Below are 22,863 nucleotides of genomic sequence, written 5' to 3'. Positions count from 1 at the left end.
CAGAGAACTTTGCAGGGCTGGCTAATGCCCTGTGGCTATCCAACTCAAAATAACAAGTCTTCACCCAAACTGAACAACTAACGTGCATTTAGTGTTTTTAGCTCACTAAGAGTTGCCTGGCACTCAGCGCATACCCAGACTTTTCTCCTTGGGTAGTCTTCCAGTTGTGAACTGCCTTACTTTGTACCATGCGTTTTCTCTGCAATAGAGCTACTTCTTTGTACATGGTTTCCAAAACAGAGAATAGTGCAAGGCCGGCTAATACGATGTGGCTACCCAACTCAAAATAACAAGTCTTCATCCAAACTGCACAAATAACGTACATTTAGTGTTTTTAGCTCTCTGAGAGTTGCCTGGCACTCAACGCATACCCAGGCTTTTCTCCTTAGGTAGTTTTCCATATGTGAATAGCCTTACTTTGTATCATGCATTTTAGCTGCAATAGAGCTACTTCTCTTTACATGGTTTCCAAAACAGAGAACAGTTCAGGGCTGGCGAATGCCCTGTGGCTCCCCAACTCAAAATAACAAATCTTCACCCAAACTGAACAAGTAACGTGCATTTAGTGTTTTTAGCTCTCTAAGAGTTGCCTGGCACACAGCTCATACCCAGGATTTTCTCCTTGGGTAGTCTTCCTGATATGAACGGCCATACTTTGTACCATGAGTTTTCTCTGCAATACAGCTACTTCGTTGTACATGGTTTCTAAAACAGAAAACAGTGCAGGGCCGGCTAATACCCTGTGGATACCCAATTAAAAATGACACGTCTTCAACCAAACTGGATAAATAACGTGCATTTAATGTTTTTAGATCTCTAAGAGTTGCCTGGCACTCATCGCATACCCAGGCTTTTCTCCCTGGGTAGTCTTCCAGATGTGAACTTCCTTACTTTGTACCATGTGTTTTAGCTGCAATTCGGCTACTTCTTTGTAAATATTTTCCAAAACAGAGAACATTACTGCGCCGGCTAATACCCTGTGGCTACCCAACTCAAAAAAACAAGTCTTCACCCAAACTGCACAAATAACGTGCATTTAGTGTTTTTAGCTCTCTAAGAGTTGCCTGGACTCAACGCATACCCAGGCTTTTCTCTTTGGGTAGTCTTCCAGATGTGAACTTATTTATTTTGTACCATGCATTTTAGCTGCAATAGAGCTACTTCTTTGTACATGGTTTCCAAAACAGAGAACTGTGCAGGGCTGGCTAATTCCCTGTGGCTATCCAACTCAAAATAACACGTCTTCACCCAAACTGCATAAAAAACATGCATTTAGTGTTTTTAGCTCTCTAAGAGTTGCCTGGCACTCAGCACATACCCAGGCTTTACTCCTTGGGTAGTCTTCCAAATGTGAACTGCCATGCTTTTTACCATGCTTTTTCTCCGCAATACAGCTACTTCTTTGTACTAGGTTTCCAAAACAGAGAACAGTGCAGGGCCGGCAAACACCCTGGGGCTACCCAACTCAAAATAACACGTCTTCACCCAAACTGAACAAATAACGTGCATTTAGTGTTTTTAGCTCTCTAATAGTCGCCTGGCACTCAGATATACCCAGGCTTTTCTCCTTATATAGTCTTCCAGATGTTAACTGTAATGCTATGTACCATGCGTTTTCTCTGAAATACAGCTACTTCTCTGTACATGGTTTCCAAAAAAGAGAACAGTGCAGGGCCGGCTAATACCCTGTGGATACCCAACTCAAAATACCACGTCTTCACCCAAACTTCACAAATAACATGCATTTAGTGTTTTTAGCTCTCTAAGAGTTGCCTGGCACTCAGCGCATACCCAGGCTTTTCTCCTTGGGTAGTCTTCCAGATTTGACCTTCCTTACATTGTACCATGTGTTTTAGCTGCAATACTGCTACTTCTTTGTACATGGTTTCCAAAACAGAGAACAGTGAATGTCCGGCAAACACCCTGTGGCTACCCAACTCAAAATAACAAGTCTTCACCCGAACTGCACAAATAACGTGCATTTCGTGTTTTTACCTCTCTACGAGTTGCCTGGCACTCAGCGCATACCCAGGATTTTCTCCTTGAGTAGTCTTCCAGATGTGAACCTCCTTACTTTGAACCATGCATTCAAGCTGCAGTACTGCTACTTCTTTGTACATGGTTTCCAAAACAGAGAACAGTGCAGGGACGGCTAATACTCTGTGGCTACCCAACTCAAAATAACACGTCTTCTCCCATAATGCACAAATAACGTGCATTTAGAGTTTTTAGCTCTCTGTGAATTGCCTGGAACTCAGCGCATACCCCGGCTTTACTCCTTGCGTAGTCTTCCATATATGAACTTCCTTACTTTGTACCATGCGTTTTAGCTGCAATACAGCTACTTCTTTGTACATGGTTTCCAAAATAGAGAACAGTGCAGGGCTGTTTAATACCCTGTGGCTACCCAACTCAAAACAACACGTCTTCACCCAAACTGCACAAATAACGTGCATTTAGTGTTTTTAGCTCTCTAAGAGTTGCCTGGCACTCAGAGCATAAGCAGGCTTTTCTCCTTGGGTAGTCTTCCAGATGTTAACAGCCATGCTTTGTACCATGCGTTTTCTCTGCAATACAGCTACTTCTTTGTACATGGTTTGCAAAACAGACTACAGTGTGGGGCCGTCTAATACCCTGTGGCTACCCAACTCAAAATAACACGTATTCTCCCATACTGCACAAATAACGTGCATTTAGTGGTTTTAGCTCTCTAAGAGTTGCCTGGCACTCAGCGCATACCCAGTATTTTCTCCTTGGGTAGTCTTCCAGATGTGAACTGCGATGCTTTCTACCATGCGTTTTCTCTGCAATACAGCTACTTCTTTGTACATGGTTTCCAAAACAGAGAACAGTGCGGGGCCCGCAAATACCCTGTGGCTACCCAACTCAAAATAACACATCTTCACCCAAACTGGACAAATAACGTGCATTTAGTGTTTTTAACTCTCTAAGAGTTGCCTGGCACTCAGCGCATACCCAGGCTTTTCTCCTTGGGTAGTCTTCCAGATGTGAACTTCCTTACTTTGTACCATGCGTTTTAGCTGCAATACGGCTACTTCTTTGTACATGGTTTCCAAAACAGAGAACAGTGCATGGCCGGACAATACCCAATGGCTACCCATCTAAAAATAACACATCTTCACCCAAACTGCAAAAATAACGTGCATTTAGTGTGTTCAGCTTTCTAAGAGTTGCCTGGCACTCAGCGCATACCCAGGATTTTCTCCTTGTTTAGTCTTCCAGATGTGAAATTCCTTACTTTGTACCATGCATTTAAGCTGCAGTACTGCTATTTCTTTTTACATGGTTTCCAAAACAGAAAACAGTGCAGGGCCGGCTAATACCCTGTGGATACCCAACTCAAAATAACACTTCTTTACCCATACTGCACAAATAACGTGCATTTAATGTTTTCAGCTCTCTAAGAGTTGCCTAGCACTCAGCGCATACCCAGGCTTTTCTGCTTGTGTAGTCTTCCAGATGTGAACCTCCTTACTTTGTACCATGCATTTTATCTGTAATACTGCTACTTCTTTGTACATGGTTTCCAAAACAGAGAACAGTGCAGGGCTGTATAATACCCTGTGGCTACCCATCTCAAAATAACATGTCTTCACCCAAACTGCACAAATAACATGCATTTAGTGTTTTTAGCTCTCTAAAAGTTGCTTGGCACTCAGCGCATACCCAGGATTTTCTCCTTGGGTAGTCTTCCAGATGTGAACTTCCTTACTTTTTACCATGCCTTTTCTCTGCAATACAGCTACTTCTTTGTACATGGTTTCCAAAACAGAGAACAGTGCAGGGCCGGCTAATACCCTGTGGCCACCTAACTCAAAATACCACGTCTTCACCCAAACTGCAGAAATAACGTGCATTTAGTGTTTTTAGCTCTCTAAGAGTTGCCTGGCACTTTGCGCTTACCCAGGCTTTTCTCCTTGGGTAGTCTTCCAGATGTGAACTGCCATGCTTTGTACCATGCGTTTTCTCTGCAATACAGCTACTTCTTTGTACAAGGTTTCCAAAACAGAGAACAGTGCAGGTCTGGCTAATACCCTGTGGCTACCAAACTCAAAATAACACTTCTTCACCCAAACTGCACAAAGAATGTGCATTTAGTGTTTTTAGCTCTCTAAGAGTTGCCTGGCAATCAGCGCATACCCAGGCTTTTCTCCTTGGGTAGTCTTTCAGATGTGAACTTCCTTAATTTGTACCATGCATTTTCTCTGCAATACAGCTACTTCTTTATACATGGTTTCCAAAACAGAGAACAGTGCAGGACCGGCTAATACCCTTTGGCTACCCAATTCAAAATAACACATCTTCAGCCAAGCTGCAGAAATAACATTCATTTAGTGTTTTTCTCACTCCAAGCATTGCCTGGCACTCAGCGCATACTCAGGCTTTTCTCCTTGGGTAGTCTTCCAGTTTTGAACTGCCATGCTTTGTACCATGCGTTTTCTCTGCCATACAGCTACTTCTTTGAACACGGTTTCCAAAACACAGAAGAGTGCAGGTCTGGCTAATACCCTGTGGCTACCGAACTCAAAATAACACGTCTTCACTCAAACTGCACAAAGAACGTGCATTTAGTGTTTTTAGCTCTCTAAGAGTTGCCTGGCACTCAGCGCATACCCAGGCTTTTCTCCTTGGGTAGTCTTCCAGATGTGAACCTCATTACTCTGTACCATGCATTTTAGCTACAATACTGCTACTTCTTTGTACATGGTTTGCAAAACAGAGAACAGTGCAGGACCGTCTAATACCCTGTGGCTACCGAACTCAAAATAACACGTCTTCACCCAAACTGCACAAATAACGTGCATTTAGTAGTTTTAGCTCTCTAAGGGTGACCTGGCACTCAGTGCATATCCAGGCTTTTCTCCTTGGGTAGTCTTCCAGATGTGAACTCAGATACTTTTTACCATGCCTTTTCTCTGGAATATAGGTACTTCTTTGTACATGGTTTCAAAAACAGAGGACAGTGCAGGGCCGGCTAATACCTTGTGGCTACCCAGCTCAAAATAACACGTCTTCACCCAAACTGCACAAATAACTTTCATTTAGTGTTTTTAGCTCTCTAAGAGTTGCCTGGCACTCAGCACATACCCAGGATTTTCTCCTTGTTTAGTCTTCCAGATGTGAACCTCCTTACTTTGTACCATGCTTTTAAGCTGCAGTACTGCTACTTCTTTTTACATGGTTTCCAAAACAGAAAATAGTGCAGGGCCGGCCAATACCCTGTGGCTACCCAACTCAAAATAACACTTCTTTACCCATACTGCACAAATAACGTGCATTTCGTGTTTTTATCTCTCTATGAATTGCCTAGCACTCAGCACATACCCAGGCTTTTCTACTTGGGTAGTCTTCCAGATGTGAACTTCCTTACTTTGTACCATGCCTTTTAGCTATAATGCTGCTACTTCTTTGTACATGGTTTCCAAAACAGAGAACAGTGCAGGGCTGGATAATACCCTGTGGCTACCCATCTCAAAATAACAAGTCTTCACCCAAACTGCACAAATAACATGCATTTAGTGTTTTTAGCTCTCTAAAAGTTGCCTGGTCCTCAGCGCATACCCAGGCTTTTCTCTTTGGGTAGTCTTCCTGATGTGAACTGCCATGCATTGTACCATGCGTTTTCTCTGCAATACAGCTACTTCTTTGTACATGGTTTCCAAAACAGAGAACAGTGCAGGGCTGGTTATACCCAACTCAAAATAACAGGTCTTCACACAAACTGCACAAATAACGTGCATTTAGTGTTTTTAGCTCTCTAAGAGTTGCCTGACACTCAGCGCATACCTAGGATTTTCTCCTGGGCTAGTCTTCCAGATGTGAACTTCCTTACTTTGTACCACGCATTTTCTCTACAACACAGCTACTTCTTTGTACATGGTTTCCAAAACAGAGAACAGTGCAGGGCCCGCAAATACCCTGTGGCTACCCAACTCAAAATAACAAGTCTTCACCCAAACTGGACAAATAACGTGCATTTAGTGTTTTGAACTCTCTAAGAGTTGCCTGGCACTCAGCGCATACCCAGGCTTTTCTCCTTGGGTAGTCTTCCAGATGTGAACTGCCATGCTTTGTACCATGCATTTTCTCTGCAATACAGCTACTTCTTTGTACATGGTTTCCAAAACAGAGAACAGTGCTGGGCCTGCTAAGACCCTGTGGCTACCCAACTCAAAATAACACGTCTTCACCCAAACTGCACATATAACGTGCATTTAGTGTTTTTAGCTTCCTAAGAGTTGCCTGGCACTCAGCGCATACCCAGGCTTTTCTCCTTGGGTAGTCTTCCAGATGTGAACTTACTTAATTTGTACCATGCGTTTTCTCTGCAATACAGCTACTTACTTTACATGATTTTTAAAACAGAGAACAGTGCAGGGCCAGCTAATACCCTGTGGCTACCTAACTAAAAATAACACGTCTTTACCTAAACTGCACACGTAACATGCATTTAGTGTTTTTATCTCTAAGAGTTGCCTGGCACTCAGTGCATACCCAGGATTTTATTTTTGGGTAGTCATCCAGCTGATATGAACTTCCTTAATTTGTACCATGTGTTTTCTCTGCAATACAGCTACTTCTTTGTACAAGGTTTAAAAAACAGGGAACTGTACAGGGCCGGCAAATACCCTGCGGCTACCCAACTCAAAATAACACATCTTCTCCCAAACTGGACAAATAAAGTGCATTTAGTGTTTTGAACTCTCTAAGAGTTGCCTGGCAATCAGCGTATACCCAGGCTTTTCTCCTTGGGTAGTCTTCCAGTTTTGAACTGCCATGCTTTGTACCATGCGTTTTCTCTGCAATACAACTACTTCTTTGTACGTGGTTTCCAAAACAGAGAACAGTGCAGGGCCGGCTAATACCCTGTGGATACCGAACTAAAAATAACACATCTTCACCCAAACTGCACACATAACATGCATTTAGTGTTTTTGGCTCTCTAAGAGTTGCCTGGCACTCAGTGCATATCCAGGATTTTCTCCTTGGGTAGTCTTCCAGATGTGAACTTCCTTACTTTTTACCATGCGTTTTCTCTGCTATACAGAAACTTCTTTGTATATGGTTTCCAAAACAGAGAACAGTGCAGGGCTGGCTAATACCCTGTGGATACCCAACTCAAAATAACACATCTTTACCCAAACTGCACAAATAGCATGCATTTAGTGTTTTTAGCTTCCTAAGAGTTGCCTGGCACTCAGCGCATACCCAGTATTTTCTCCTTGGATAATCTTCCAGATATGAACTTCCTTACTTTTTACCATGCATTTTCTTTGCAATACAGCTACTTCTTTGTACATGGTTTCCAAAAGAGAGAACAGTGCTGGGCCAGCTAAGACCCTGTGGCTACCCAACTCAAAATAACACGTCTTCACCCAAACTGAACAAATAACGTGCATTTAGTGTTTTTAGCTCTCTAAGAGTTGCCTGGCACTCAGCGCATACCCAGGCTTTTCTCCTTGGGTAGTCTTCCAGATGTGAACTTACTTAATTTGTACCATGTGTTTTCTCTGCAATACAGCTACTTACTTTACATGATTTCCAAAACAGAGAACAGTGCAGGGCCGGCTAATACCCTGTGGCTACCTAACTAAAAATAACATGTCTTCACCTAAACTGCACACGTAACATGCATTTAGTGTTTTAGCTCTAAGTGTTACCTGGCACTCAGTGCATACCCAGGATTTTCTTTTTGGGTAGTCCTCCAGCTGATATGAACTTCCTTAATTTGTACCATGTGTTTTCTCTGCAATACAGCTACTTCTTTGTACAAGGTTTAAAAAACAGGTAACAGTACAGGGCCGGCAAATACCCTGCGGCTACCCAACTCAAAATAACACATCTTGAACCAAAATGCACAAATAAGGTGCATTTAGTGTTTTTAGCTCTCTAAGAGTTGCCTGGCACTCAGCACATACCCAGGCTTTTCTCCTTGGGTAGTCTTCCAGATGTGAACTTCCTTACTTTGTAACATGCATTTTCTCTGCAATACAGTTACTTCTTTGTACATGGTTTCCAAAACAGAGAACAGTGCAGGGCCGGCTAATACCCTGTGACTACTCAACTCAAAATAACACGTCTTCAACCAAACTGCACAAATAATGTGCATTTAGTGTTTTTAGCTCTCTAAGAGTTGCCTGGCACTCAGCGCATACCCAGGCTTTTCTCCTTGTGTGGTCTTCCTGATGTGAACTGCCATGCTTTATACCATGCGTTTTCTCTGCAATACAGCTACTTCTTTGTACATGGTTTCCAAAACAGAGAACAGTGCAGGGCCGGCTAATACCCTGTTGCTACCCAACTCAAAATAACACGTCTTCACCCAAATTGCACAAATAACATGCATTTATTGTTTTTAGCTCTCTAAGAGTTGCCTGGCACTCCGCCATACCCAGGCTTTTCTCCTCGGGTATTCTTCCAGATGTGAACTTCCTTACTTTGTACCATGCGTTTACTCTGTAATAAAGCTACTTCTTTGTACATGGTTTCCAAAAGAGAGAATAGTACAGTGCCGGATAATACACTGTGGATACCCAACTCAAAATAACACATCTTCACCCAAACTGCACAAATAAGGTGCATTTACTGATTTTAGCTCTCTAAGAGTTGTCTGGCACTCAGAGCATACCCAGGCTTTTCTCCTTGTGTAATCTTCCAGATGTGAACTGCCATGCTTTGTACCATGCGTTTTCTCTGCAATACAGCTCCTTCTGTGTACATGATTTCCAAAAGAGAGAACAATGCAGGGCTGGCAAATACCCTGTTGCTACCCAACTCAAAATAACACGCCTTTTACCACAAAACAGCACAAATAACGTGCATTTAGTGTTTTTAGCTCTCTAAGAGTTGCCTGGCACTCAGCGCATACCCAGGCTTTACTCCTTCAGTAGTCTTCCAGATGTGAACTTCTTTACTTTGTACCAGGTGTTTTCTCTGCAATACAGCTACTTCTTTGTACATGGTTTTCAAAACAGAGAACAGTGCAGGGCTGGCTAATACCCTGTGGCTATCCAACTCAAAATAACACGTCTTCACCCAAACTACACAAATAACGTGCATTTATAGTTTTTTAGCTCTCAGAGTTGCCTGGCACTCAGCGCATACCCAGGATTTTCTCCTTGGGTAGTCTTCCAGATGTGAACCTCCTTACTTTGTACCATTTGTTTTCTCTGCAATACAGCTACTTACTTTACATGATTTCCAAAACAGAGAACAGTGCAGGGCCGGCTAATACCCTGTGGCTACCTAACTAAAAATAACATGTCTTCACCTAAACTGCACACGTAACATGCATTTAGTGTTTTAGCTCTAAGTGTTACCTGGCACTCAGTGCATACCCAGGATTTTCTTTTTGGGTAGTCCTCCAGCTGATATGAACTTCCTTAATTTGTACCATGTGTTTTCTCTGCAATACAGCTACTTCTTTGTACAAGGTTTAAAAAACAGGTAACAGTACAGGGCCGGCAAATACCCTGCGGCTACCCAACTCAAAATAACACATCTTGAACCAAAATGCACAAATAAGGTGCATTTAGTGTTTTTAGCTCTCTAAGAGTTGCCTGGCACTCAGCACATACCCAGGCTTTTCTCCTTGGGTAGTCTTCCAGATGTGAACTTCCTTACTTTGTAACATGCATTTTCTCTGCAATACAGTTACTTCTTTGTACATGGTTTCCAAAACAGAGAACAGTGCAGGGCCGGCTAATACCCTGTGACTACTCAACTCAAAATAACACGTCTTCAACCAAACTGCACAAATAATGTGCATTTAGTGTTTTTAGCTCTCTAAGAGTTGCCTGGCACTCAGCGCATACCCAGGCTTTTCTCCTTGTGTGGTCTTCCTGATGTGAACTGCCATGCTTTATACCATGCGTTTTCTCTGCAATACAGCTACTTCTTTGTACATGGTTTCCAAAACAGAGAACAGTGCAGGGCCGGCTAATACCCTGTTGCTACCCAACTCAAAATAACACGTCTTCACCCAAATTGCACAAATAACATGCATTTATTGTTTTTAGCTCTCTAAGAGTTGCCTGGCACTCCGCCATACCCAGGCTTTTCTCCTCGGGTATTCTTCCAGATGTGAACTTCCTTACTTTGTACCATGCGTTTACTCTGTAATAAAGCTACTTCTTTGTACATGGTTTCCAAAAGAGAGAATAGTACAGTGCCGGATAATACACTGTGGATACCCAACTCAAAATAACACATCTTCACCCAAACTGCACAAATAAGGTGCATTTACTGATTTTAGCTCTCTAAGAGTTGTCTGGCACTCAGAGCATACCCAGGCTTTTCTCCTTGTGTAATCTTCCAGATGTGAACTGCCATGCTTTGTACCATGCGTTTTCTCTGCAATACAGCTCCTTCTGTGTACATGATTTCCAAAAGAGAGAACAATGCAGGGCTGGCAAATACCCTGTTGCTACCCAACTCAAAATAACACGCCTTTTACCACAAAACAGCACAAATAACGTGCATTTAGTGTTTTTAGCTCTCTAAGAGTTGCCTGGCACTCAGCGCATACCCAGGCTTTACTCCTTCAGTAGTCTTCCAGATGTGAACTTCTTTACTTTGTACCAGGTGTTTTCTCTGCAATACAGCTACTTCTTTGTACATGGTTTTCAAAACAGAGAACAGTGCAGGGCTGGCTAATACCCTGTGGCTATCCAACTCAAAATAACACGTCTTCACCCAAACTACACAAATAACGTGCATTTATAGTTTTTTAGCTCTCAGAGTTGCCTGGCACTCAGCGCATACCCAGGATTTTCTCCTTGGGTAGTCTTCCAGATGTGAACCTCCTTACTTTGTACCATTTGTTTTCTCTGCAATACAGCTACTTCTTTTTACATGGTTTCCAAAACAGAGAACAGTACAGGGCTGGCAAATACCCTGTCGCTACCCAACTCAAAATAACACGTCTTAACCCAAACTGCACAAATAGAGTGCATTTAGTGTTCTTAGCTCTCTAAGAGTTGCCTGGCACTCAGCACATACCCAGGCTTTTCTCCTTGGGTAGTCTTCCAGATGTGAAGTACCTTACTTTGTACCATGTGTTTTTTCTGCAATACAGCTACTTCTTTGTACATGGTTTCCAAAACAGAGAACAGTGCAGGGCCGGCTAATAACCTGTGGCTACCCAACTCAAAATAACACGTCTTCACCCAAACTGCACAAAGAACGTCCATTTAGTGTTTTTAGCTCTCTAGAAGTTGCCTGGCACTCAGCGCATACCCAGGCTTTTCTCCTTGCCTGGTCTTCCAGATGTGAACTACAATGCTTTGTACCATGCATATTCTCTGCAATATAGCTACTTCATTGTACATGGTATCGAAAACAGAGAACAGTGCAGGGTCGGCTAATACCCTGTGGCTACCCAACTCAAAATAACACTTCGTCACCCAAACTGCACAAATAATGTGCATTTAGTATTTTTAGCTCTCTAAGAGTTGCCTGGCACTCAGCGCATACCCAGGCTTTTCTCCTTGGGTAGTCTTCCAGATATGAACTTCCTTACTATGTACCATGCATTTTCTCTGCTATACAGCTACTTCTTTGTACATGGTTTCCAAAACAGAGAACAGTGCAGGGCCGGCTACTACCGTGTGGCTACCCAACTCAAAATAACACGTCTTCACCGAAACTGCACAAATAATGTGCATTTAGTGTTTTTAGCTCTCTAAGAGTTTTCTGGCACTCAGCGCATACCCAGGATTTTCTCCTTGGGTAGTCTTCCATATATGAACTTCCTTACTTTATACCATGCATTTTCTCTGCAATACAGCTACTTCTTTGTACATGGTTTCCAAAACAGAGAACAGTGCTGGGCCGGCTAATACCCTTTGGCTACCCAACTCAAAATAACATGTCTTCACCCAAACTGCACAAGTAACTTGCTTTTAGTGTTTTTAGCTCTCTAAGAGTTGCCTGGCACTCAGCGCATACCCAGGCTTTTCTCCTTGGGTAGTCTTCCAGATGTGAACTGCCATGCTTTCTACCATCCGTTTTCTCTGCAATACAGCTACTTCTTTGTACATGGTTTCCAAAACAGAGAACAGTGGAGGTCCGGCTACTACCGTGTGGCTACCCAACTCAAAATAACACGTCTTCACCGAAACTGCACAAATAATGTCCATTTAGTGTTTTTAGCTCTCTAAGAGTTTTCTGGCACTCAGCGCATACCCAGGATTTTCTCCTTGGGTAGTTTTGCAGATGTCAACTTCCTTACTTTGTACCATGTGTTTTAGCTGTAATACTGCTACTTCTTTATACATGGTTTCCAAAACAGAGAACAGTGAGGTCAGGCTAATACCATGTGGATACCCAACTCAAAATAACACATCTTCACCCAAACTGCACAAGTAAAGTGTATTTAGTGTTTTTAGCTCTCTAAGAGTTGCCTGGAACTCCACGCATACCCAGGCTTTCTCTTTCGGTAGTCTTCCAGATGTGAAGTGTCATGCTTTGTACCATGCGTTTTCTCTGCAATACAGCTACTTCTTTTTACATGGTTTCCAAAACAGAGAACAGTGCAGGGCTGGCTATTACCCTGTGGCTACCCAACTCAAAATAACACGTCTTCACCCAAACTGCACAAACAACGTGCATTCCGTGTTTTTAGCTCTCTAAGAGTTGCCTGGCACTGAGTGCATTCCCAGGCTTTTCTCCTTTTGTAATCTTCCAGATATGAACTTCCTTACTTTGTACCATGCATTTTCTCTGCAATACAGCTACATGTTTATACATGGTTTCCAAAACAGAGAACAGTGTAGGGCAGGCTTATACCCAGTGGCTACCCAACTCAAAATAACACGTCTTCACCCAAACTGCACAAATAATGTGCATTTAGTGTTTTTAGGTCTTTAAGAGTTGCCTGGCACTCAGTGCATACCCAGGCTTTTCTTCTTGGTTAGTCTTCCTGATGTGAACTGCCATACTTTGTATCATGCATTTTCTCTGCAATACAGCTACTTCTGTGTACATGGTTTCCAAAACAGAGAACAGTGCAGGGCCGGCTAATACCCTGTGGGTACGCAACTCAAAATAACAAGTCTTCACCCAAAGTGCACAAATAACGTGCATTTAGTGTTTTTAGCTTTTAGAAGTCATCCAGAGAGAGAAGAAGACCAAAGGGCATCTGGAGAGAGGAAAAGATAGAAGGGCATCCAGAGAGAGTAGGGGACAGAATGGCATCCAGTGAGAGGAGATAACAGAAGGGCATGTAGAGAGAGGAGTAAACAGAAGGATATCCAGGGTATGGAGAAAATTGTTGGGCATCCAGAGAGAGGAGAAGACTGAAGGGCATCAAGAGAATTGAGAGAACAGTAGGGCATAGGGAGAGAGGAGAAGACAGAAGGGCAACTACAGAGAGGAGAGGACAGAATGGCATCCAGAGGGAGGAGAGCACAAAATGGAATCCAGAGAGACAAGGAACAGAAAGATATCATTAGAGAATAGAGGACACAAGGACATCTTGAGAGAGGTGAGAAGAACAGTGCTTCCAGAGTGAGGAGAAGACAAAAAGGGAATTCAGAGAGAGGAGAGAACAGTAGGGCATCAAGAGAGAGGAGAGGACAGACGGGAATCCAGAGTGAAGAGAAGACAGAAGAGCATCTGGAGAGAGGAGAGATCAGAAGGTCATCCAGAGAGATTAGAAGACAGAAAGACATCCAGAGAGATGAGAGGACAGAAGGGAATCCAGACAGAGGAGAGAACAGAAGGGCATAAAAAGAGAGGAGAGGACAAATTGCATCCAGATTGAGGAGAGAACAGAAAGCCATGTAGAGAAAGGAGAGGAAATAGGGCATCCACAGATTGGGAAGAACAGAAGAGCATCGAAAGATAGGAGACAACATAAGGGCATCCAAAGTGAGGAGAGGACAGAAGGGCATCCAGAAAGAGAGAGAGAGGAGAGAACAGAACGACATCTGGAGAGAGGAGAGGCAGAAGGGCATCCAGAGAGATTACAGGACAGAAGAGAATCTAGAGAGAAATGAGAACAGAAGGGCAACCAGAGATATGAGAGGACAGAAGGAAATCTAGAGAGAGGAGAGAACAGTAGGGCATCCAGAGAGAGGAGAGGATAGAAGGACATCCAGAGAGAGGTGAGAACAGATGAATCCAGAGAGAGGAGAAGACAGAAGGGCATCCAGAGAGAAGAGAGTTAAGAAGGGCATACAGAGAGAGGAGAGAAATGAAGGGCATCCAGAAAGAGGGGAGAATAGAAGGACATCCAGAGAAAGGAGAGGACAGAAGAACATCCAGAAAGAGGAGAAGACAGAAGGGCATCCAGAGAGAGAAGAGTTAAGAAGGGCATACAGAGAGATGAGAGACATAAAGGGCATCCTGAACGTGGAGAGAACAGAAGGGCATCCAGGGAGAGGAGGGGACAGAAGAACATCCAGAGAAAGGAGACAACAGAAGGACATCCAGAGAGAGGAGAAGACAGAAGGGAATCCAGATAGAGGAGAGAACAGAAGAGCATCCAGAGGGATGAGAATACAGAAGTGCTTCCAGAGAGAGGATAGGACAGAAAGGCATCCAGAGAGGAGAACAGAAGTGCATCCTGAGAGAGGAGAAGAAAGAAGGGCATCCAGAGAGAGGAGAGGACAGAAGGGCATCCAGAGACAGGAGAGGACAGAAGGGCATCCAGAGAGAGGAGAGAGCATTAGGGCATCCAGAGAGATGAGAGTATAGGAGAGAATTCAGAAAGAGGAGAGAACAGAAGCCCATCCAGAGAGAGAAGAAGACTGAAAGACATCCAGAGAGAAATGAGGACAGAAGGGCATCTGGAGAGAGGAGAAAACAGAAGGGCATTCAGAGAGAGGAGAGGACAGAATGGCATCCAGTTAGCGGAGAGAAAAGAAGGGCATCTGTAGAGAGGATAAGACAGAAGGATATCTAGAGTGAGGAGAAAATTGTCGGGCATCCAGATGTAGGAGAATATTGAAGGGCATCGCGAGAATCGAGAGAGCAGAAGAGCATAGGGAGAGAGGATAAGACAGAAGGGCATCCAGAGAGTGGAGAGGACAAAAGGGCATCCAGAGAGAGGAGAGAACAGAAGGGCATCCAGAGAGAGGAGAAGACAGAAGGCATCTGTATAGAGGAGAGAACAGAAGGTCATCCAGAGAGAGGAGACAACAGACGGTCATCAAAAGAGACAAAAAGACAGAATTGTATCCAGAGAAAGGAGAGAACCGAAGGGCTTCCAGAGAGATGAGATGACAGAAATGAATCTAGAAAGAGGAGGGAACAAAAAGGCATGTACAGAGAGGAGAACACAGAAGGGCATCCATATAGAGGGGAAAACAGGACATGCAGAGAGAGAAGACAGCAGGGCATCTGGAGTGAGTAGAGAATAGAATGGCATCCAGAGAGAGTAGAGGACAAGAGGGCATCCAGAGAAAGGAGAAGACAGAAGAGTATCCAGGGAGAGGAGGGGACACAAGGGCATCCAGAGAGATGAGAGAACAGAAGAGCATCCAGAGAGAAGAGAGGACACAAGGGCATTCAGAGAGAGGAGTAAACAGAAGGGCATCCACAGAAATGAGCAATCAGAAGATCATCCAGAAAGAGATCAGAACAGAAAGGCATCCTGAGGGATGAGAGGACAGAAGAGAATCTAGAGAGATGAGAGAACAGAAGAGCATCCATAGAGAGAAGAGAACAGAGTGGCATCCAGAGAGATGAGAGGAATGAAGGGAATCTAGAGAGCTGAGAGAACAGTAGGGCATGTAGAGAGAGGTGAAGACAGAAGAGCATCCATTGAGAGATAAAAACAAAAGGGCATCCAGAGAGAAGAGAAGAGAGAAGGGCATCCAGAGAGATGAAATAACAGAGGAGCATCCGGAGAGAGGAGAGTTCAGAAGGGAAACAAGAGAGAGTGGGAGACAGAAGGGCATCCAGAGACAGGAGAGGACAGAAGGGCATCCAGAGAGAGTAGAGGACCAGAGGGCCTCCAGAGAAAGGAGAAGACAGAAGAGTATCCAGGGAGAGGAGGGAACACAAGGGAATCCAGAGAGATGAGAGAACAGAAGAGCATCCAGAGAGAGGAGAGGACACATGTGCATCCAGAGAGATGAGAGAACAAAAGATCTTCCAGAGAGAGGAGAAAAAAGAAGGGCATCCAAATAAATGAGCGATCAGAAGATCATTCAGAAAGAGAAGGGTACAGAAGGGCATCCTGAGGGATGAGAGGACAGAAGAGAATCTAGAGACATGAGAGAAGAGAAGAGCATCCATAGAGAGAAGAGAATAGAGTGGCATCAAAAGTTATGAGAGGAATGAAGGGAATCTAGAGAGCTGAGAGAACAGAAGGGCATGTAGAGAGAGGAGAAGACAGAAAGGCATCCATAGAGAGGTAAAAACAGAAGGGCATCCAGAGAGAAGAGAAGAGGGAAGGGCATCCAGAGAGATGAGATAACAGAAGTGCATCCGGAGCGAGGAGAGTTCAGAAGGGCATCAAGAGAGAGTGGAAGACAGAAGGGCATCCAGAGAGAGGAGAGGACAGAAGTGCATCCAGAGAGAGGAGAAGAGAGAAGGACATATAGAGAGAGGAGAGGGCAGAAGGATATCGGGAGAGAGGAAAGAACAGAAGGGCATCTGGAGAAAGGGGGAACAGAAGGGCATCCTGAGACTGGAGAGAACAGAAAATCATCCAGAGAGAGGAAAGAAGAGAAGTGCATCAAGAGAGAGGAGCAGGAAGAAGGTCATCCTGATAGAGGAGATAACAGAAGGGCATCCACACAGAGGAGAAGACAGAAGGGCATCAAGTGAGAGGAGAGGACAGAATGGCATACAGAGAGAGGAGAAGACAGAAAAACATCCAGAAGAGGATAGAAAACAACATCCAGAAGAGGATAGAGAGTTGAGGAAACAGAGGATTACCCAGAGAGAGAAGAGAACAGAGGGTCATCCATAGAGGGGAGAAGACAGAGGGCATCCAGAGAGAGGAGAGAACAGGAGGGCATTCAGAAAGATGAGAGAACAGGAGAGCATCCATAGAGAGAAGAGGACAGAAAAGCAAACAGAGATATGAGAGGACAAAAGGTAATCCAGAGAGAAGAGAGAATATAAGGGCATCCAGAGAGAGGAGAAGACAGAAGGACATCCGGAGAGAGGAGATAAAAGAAGGGCATCCAGAGAGAGTATAGGACAGAGAACAACCAGAGACAGGAGAAGACATAAAACCATCACAAGGGAGGATATGTAAAAAGAGAATCCAGAGAGAAGAGAGTAAATAAGGGCCACCCGAGAGACGAGAGAACAGAAGGGTATCCACAGAGAGGAGAAAACTGAAGGGAATCCAAAGAGAGGAGAGATCAGAAGGGCATCCAAACAGAGGAGAAAACAGAAGGGCATCCAGAGAGATGAGAGTACAGGAGAGCATCTACAGTGAGAAGAGAACAGAAGGGCAATGAGAGAGAGGAAAGGACAGAAGGAAAACCAGAGAGGAGAGGATAGAAGGGCATGCAGAGAAAAGAGAGGACAGAATGGCCTCCAGAGAGAAGAGAGAAAAGAAGGGCATCCAGAGTGTGGAGAAGACAGAAGGGCATCTAGAGAGATGAGACAACAGAAAGACATCCAGAGAGAGGAGAGAATAGAAGGGCATCCAGAGAGAGGAGATTAAAAATGGGCATACAGAGAGAGGAGAGAACAGGAGGGCATCCGGAAAGAGGAGAGGACAGAAGGGTATCCACAGAGAGCAGAGAACAGAAGATTATTGAGAGTGAGGAAAGACCAGAAGGGCATGCAGAGAGAGGAGAAGACAGAAGGGCATCTAGAAAAAGGAGAGGACAGAAGGGCATCCAGAAAGATGAGAGTACAGGAGAGTCTCGATAGAGAGAAGAGAACAGAAAGCCAACCATATAGATTAGAGGACAGAATGGAATCCAGAGAAAGAAGAGGACAGAAGGAACTCAAAGAGAGGAGAGGACAGAAGGGCATCCAGAGAGAGGAGAAGACAGAAAGGCATCCAGAGAGAGGAGAATACAGAAGGGCATGCAGAGAGAGGATAGGAAAGAAAGGCATCTGGAGAAAGGAGAGAACAGAAGTGCATCCAGAGAAAGGAGAAGACAGAAGGCATCAAGGGAGAGAGGAAATTACAGAAGGGCATCCAGAGAGAAGAGAAATGAAGGGCATCCAGGGAGAGGAGAAGACAGAGGGCATCCAGAGGGAGGAGAAGTCAGAAAGGCATAAAAACAGAGGAGAGGACAGAAGTGCATTCAGAGAGTTGAGAGAACAGAAAGGCATGTAGAGAGAGGAGAAGACAGAAGGGAATCCAGAGAGATGAGAGAACAGAAGAGCATCCAGAGTGTGGAGAAAATAGAAGGACATCCGGATAGAGGAGAGAACAGAGGGGCATCCAGAGAGTGGAGAAAACAGAATGGCATCCACAGAGATGAGCGAACAGAAGATCATCCAGAGAGAGAAGGGAACAGAAGGGCATCCAGAAGAATGAGAGGACAGAAGAGAATCTAGGGAGAGGAGAGAACTGAAGGGCATCCAGAGAGATGAGAAGACAGACGGGCATCCAGAGAGAGGGGAGGACAGAAGGGCATTCAGAGAGAGGAAAGAACAGAAGGGCATGCAGAGAGAGGAGAAAACAAAAGGGAATCTAGAAAGAGGAGAGAACAGAAGGTAAACCAGAAAGAGGAGACAAAAGAATGTCATCCAGAGTGAAAAAAAGACAGAAGGGCATCCAGAGAGAGGAGAGGACAGAATGGCATCCAAAGAGAAGAGAACAGAAGGGCATCCAGAGAGAAGAAAAGACAGCAGGGCATCCAGAGCTATGAGAGTACAGGAGAGCTTCCATAGAGAGAAGAAAACAGAAAGGCAACCAGAAGGATTAGAGGACAGAAGGGAATCCAGAGAGAGAAGAGGACAAAAGGGCATGCAGAGAGAGGAGAGGACAGAAGGGCATCCACAGATTGGGAAGAACAGAAGAGCATCGAGAGAGAGGAGACAACATAAGGGAACCCAAAGAAAGGAGAGAATAGAAGATCATCCAGAAAGAGGAGGGAACAGAAGGGCATCCAGAGAGATGAGAGAACAGAAGATAATAGAGACAAAAAAGAGAACAGAAGGGCAACCAGAGATATGAGAGGACAGAAAAAAATCCAGAGAGAGGAGAAGACAGAAGGGCATCCAGAGAGAGGAGAAGACAGAAGGTCATCCAGGGAGAAGAGAGGACAGAATGGTATCCAGAGAAAGGAGACAACAGAAGGACATCCATAGAGTGGAGATGACAGAAGGGCATCCAGAGAGAGGAGACACCAGAAGGGCATCCAGAGAGAGGAGAATACAGAAGGGCATCCACAGAAAGGAGAGAATAGAAGAGCATCGGAGGAGAGGAGAAAACAGGAGGGCTGTGGGGCAGAAATCTCACGGGCGGGGGGAAGGGAGGGAGGGAGTCCAGCGACAGAGTCTCAGGGCGGTCTGGCACCAGGGCTTCCTGCGCCGCCAGCGGAAGATCCCACATTCACACAGCTGTCGGTGGGCTGGCCGGTGGCTGCGTCGGCAAGGTTCCAGGGTTCCAAAAGCTGGGAATCAGGCGGAGAGACCATGGACACGTGGAGTCCGGTTTTCCAAAGCTTTTATTGTTCATGGCATGGTGAATGGATGCAGATGTTGTGCGCTTTCCCCCGCCAAAGGCCAGGGGAGACCAGTCTTATAGGGAAGGGAGAAAGGGGAGGGAATAACTTAATTAGCTACGCCCCTGGCCTTTTGATAATTCATTAATATTTAAATCTCTGGAGGTAGAGACTTGTTAATCACGCCCTCTACCTGTCTTACGTGACTGAAAATAACAGGTTAAATGGAGTTACCTCCAAGGCCCAACATCTCACCCTCTTTTCTTTCATAAAAGGAGGGGCAACTCTGTGTTAATGAAAGATGTGGACCACATGGAAGTAGTCTGGAGTCCCAGAGCGCGGGGAGATAATATGCCGTCCCTGACAGGCAATGTCCTGTTGGGTCTCCTGGCTATCTCAAACCCAGCGCTCTATCAAGGGGGCCTAAGAACAGGGCTAAACATCCTACCATCCCTAAAAGGGTCTCCGGGGTTTAAAGCCCATTCAACCAGGCTATGTCCAAACCATGTCTTCACGGTCCAACATCTCACTGTTTTTAGTGAAAATTTTGGATGAGGTGGTCAAAATAAAACACTATGTAGGCCAGAGGGTATAGCATAACTAAGTCAAGGGTAATGGGAATTGAGGGTAGGGTTTGGAAGGCAGGGAATCATTGAAACAATTAAATACAGATTGTACAGTTTGAGGGTAATGACATCTGATTAATCTAAATAGACATTATGTTTTCCTCACTAACATGTAACTTTAGCTATGTGACTTTGGCAAAAGAGTTCATTTGTAGTTGGAAGGTCTGGATCTGTCTTCTGTAGTGAGCATCTCTGGGTTCTGGCGTGCATCTCTGGAGCCTGGTTTGGGTCTCTGGATCTCAGCATGTTCTGGGTTCTTCAGTCAGATGAGACGACTGGAAGAAGGCAGCTTGGCAGGTTCCAGGAGGTGGCGCTGTCTCTGGATCTCAGCGTGTCTCTGGAGTCTGCAGTCAGATGAGGTGGCTGGGAGGAAGCAGCTTGGCATCTCAGGCAGGTTCCAGAGGATGGCTGGACTCTGTTGGATCTGTGGGTATACCTGTAGGATAATCACAGCAGGGAAGGAGCATCTCCAGCAGGGAGATGTCTGTAGGCTGGATATGGAGCATTAAATTGCTTGGGAACAAGCACCTATGGCCTGTCGTTAAGATCCTGGAAAAGCAAAGGTGTTTGAGGAAAGTTTAGTCTTAGAAGGTATCTTTGAGTCTGTTTTTGGATGGCTGAGGGAGAAAAACAATGTTAATTTTGTATCTGGGATTGGCAGCAACAGTTTGCCTGTAAAAGAAATTAGTTGTTAATTAAGACTCAAGATATGGTGATCAGCACGTTCACTTAACTGTGGAAGGAAATTAGATGGCTTTTAAACCTTGAAGAAATTATAAAGGTTGAAAAACAATGTTGGACATCTATCACGAGTATTAGAGAGAAAAGGCAGCATTAAAATAGAAAAAATAACAAATTTTTGGTTGAAAAAACACAAGCATTGTTGTTCTAGGTGTTCCTGTTAGGAAGAAAAGGAAACATTTATAAATTTTGGTTGAAAAACATGAACGTTTGTTGCAGGTCCTCCTGTTGGGGAGGAGCAGTAATGGCGGGTTTAGAAGCAGTGGGGAGGGGCCTTGTTCTGCGATGTGGCGTCTGGGTGCTCTGGCAGAGAGGACCTGTATTCCACCTTTCTTTTTAGTAGAAATTTTAATTGTAGAGAAGGATCAAAAAGCTAAGTTGAAGTTTATAGGGAGAGATACCTAGGCTTGATAGGAGAGCTAAGAGTCAGAGAGTGAAAGGCTATAGGAATCTCTCACCTAAGGAAGGAGTCTTAGGAGGGTCACGGCAGGCACTGTGACTTGAAAGACTGCTGTTGTCTGTGAAGGAGCCCTCTCTGTGGAACTGGGGGATGGGCAAAGTGGAGGCTAGGGGGTCTGCCATCTTGCCCTTGAGCTGGAAAGCACATGGAGAGGGAGAGACAGAGAGAAAGAGGAGGAGTTAAAGTAGAGAAGTTGACCAGGAACACATGGAGAAAGAGTGGGGCCTAGTCTTTTGAACTAGGCAGTAGCTAAAAATTAGAAGAAGCTAACAAGGAACACATGGAGAAAGAGGGGGGAGACAGAAAGAAGCCTGCCTAGTTTTGTGAACTAGGCTGGGAATTACTCACTGTCCTGGAGTTTCGGGGAGAGGTTTTCTGTGGGCAATAACTGGGGAGAACACTCTTGGAGTTGGCTCTACCACCTGTAGCTGGCTCTACCACCTGTATGGAACGATATGGGCTTGTGCGTGGATGAGCAGGTCTCCTGCAGAACCTCGGGCAGTAGGTTGGATTCCGATGGACCAGGAGTTGTGTTCTCTTGGGGACTCCATCTTTCATCTGTCTAATCTCACCAGCATTATGGGGAGGTCTACAGCGCACAGCATAGTGGCTCCCTTCTACTGGAACTCCATCTGGACCAGTCACATTTGTTGCTTTAGGACCCCCTTTTCCTACAACCACATCAAACTCTACAATTTCTCCCTCCCCCACACTGCACAGATACTTGCGTGGATTATGCTTCTTGATGGCAGTCTGGTGTATAAACACATCTTCTTTGGTGTCATTTCGGTTTATAAATCCATATCCATTTCTGACGTTGAACCATTTGACAGTGCCCAGGACTTTGGTGGCGAGAACTTTCTTCTCCGGGTCCTTGCTGCCCACAGGAGCTGAAGAGGCCAGGGCGGGTCCGGGTCTGCGTCTCTGCCGGGGCTCCCCCGCAAGGGGCGTGGCTGGCGCCGGGGCCTGGGGCGTGCCGCTGGCCGCAGGGCTCTTAGGCGCGGAGTCCGCGGCCTGCGGGAGCGTGGTGCGGCAGGTGGTGGCCTCGTCCGCCTTGCTCATGCCGCCTCTCCGCTCTCTCCGGGCACCGGTTAGTGCGGTGGTGGTCGCGGTGGGGCCAGCTCACAGCTGGCGGCTCGGGGGCGGGGGACGCGTGAGCTCGAGGTCTCGCTGGGTCTCCTGGTCCCGAAGATGGCAGTTTGTAGGGCATTCATCTTTCCAATGTCTTGTCTCCCCACATTTGAGGCAGTTTTTTTCTGTCTTTATTGCTGGCACAAATGCCTGAGCTATGGATGCAACCTGATTTGATGGGGTTCCTATTTCTCTGGTTGCTACAACCCACCTATCATGATGCTCCTCCCGGAGACCTTGGCAAGCTAGTCTAGACTCGGAAGTCATGCCTTCCCAAACAATGGTTTTA

General features: G+C 45.1%; 1 pseudogene; it reads right to left on the bottom strand.

The window, feature by feature from the left end:
* Window positions 1-571: 571 nt before the first annotated feature.
* LOC143438755 (Y-box-binding protein 3 pseudogene) lies at window positions 572-22,505 on the bottom strand (annotated as a pseudogene).
* Between the last annotated feature and the right edge of the window lie 358 nt (window positions 22,506-22,863).

Source organism: Arvicanthis niloticus, chromosome 26, assembly GCF_011762505.2.
Source record: "Arvicanthis niloticus isolate mArvNil1 chromosome 26, mArvNil1.pat.X, whole genome shotgun sequence".
NCBI classification, from domain to species: Eukaryota; Metazoa; Chordata; class Mammalia; order Rodentia; family Muridae; genus Arvicanthis; species Arvicanthis niloticus.
This window is presented reverse-complemented; position numbering and strand designations above follow the sequence as displayed.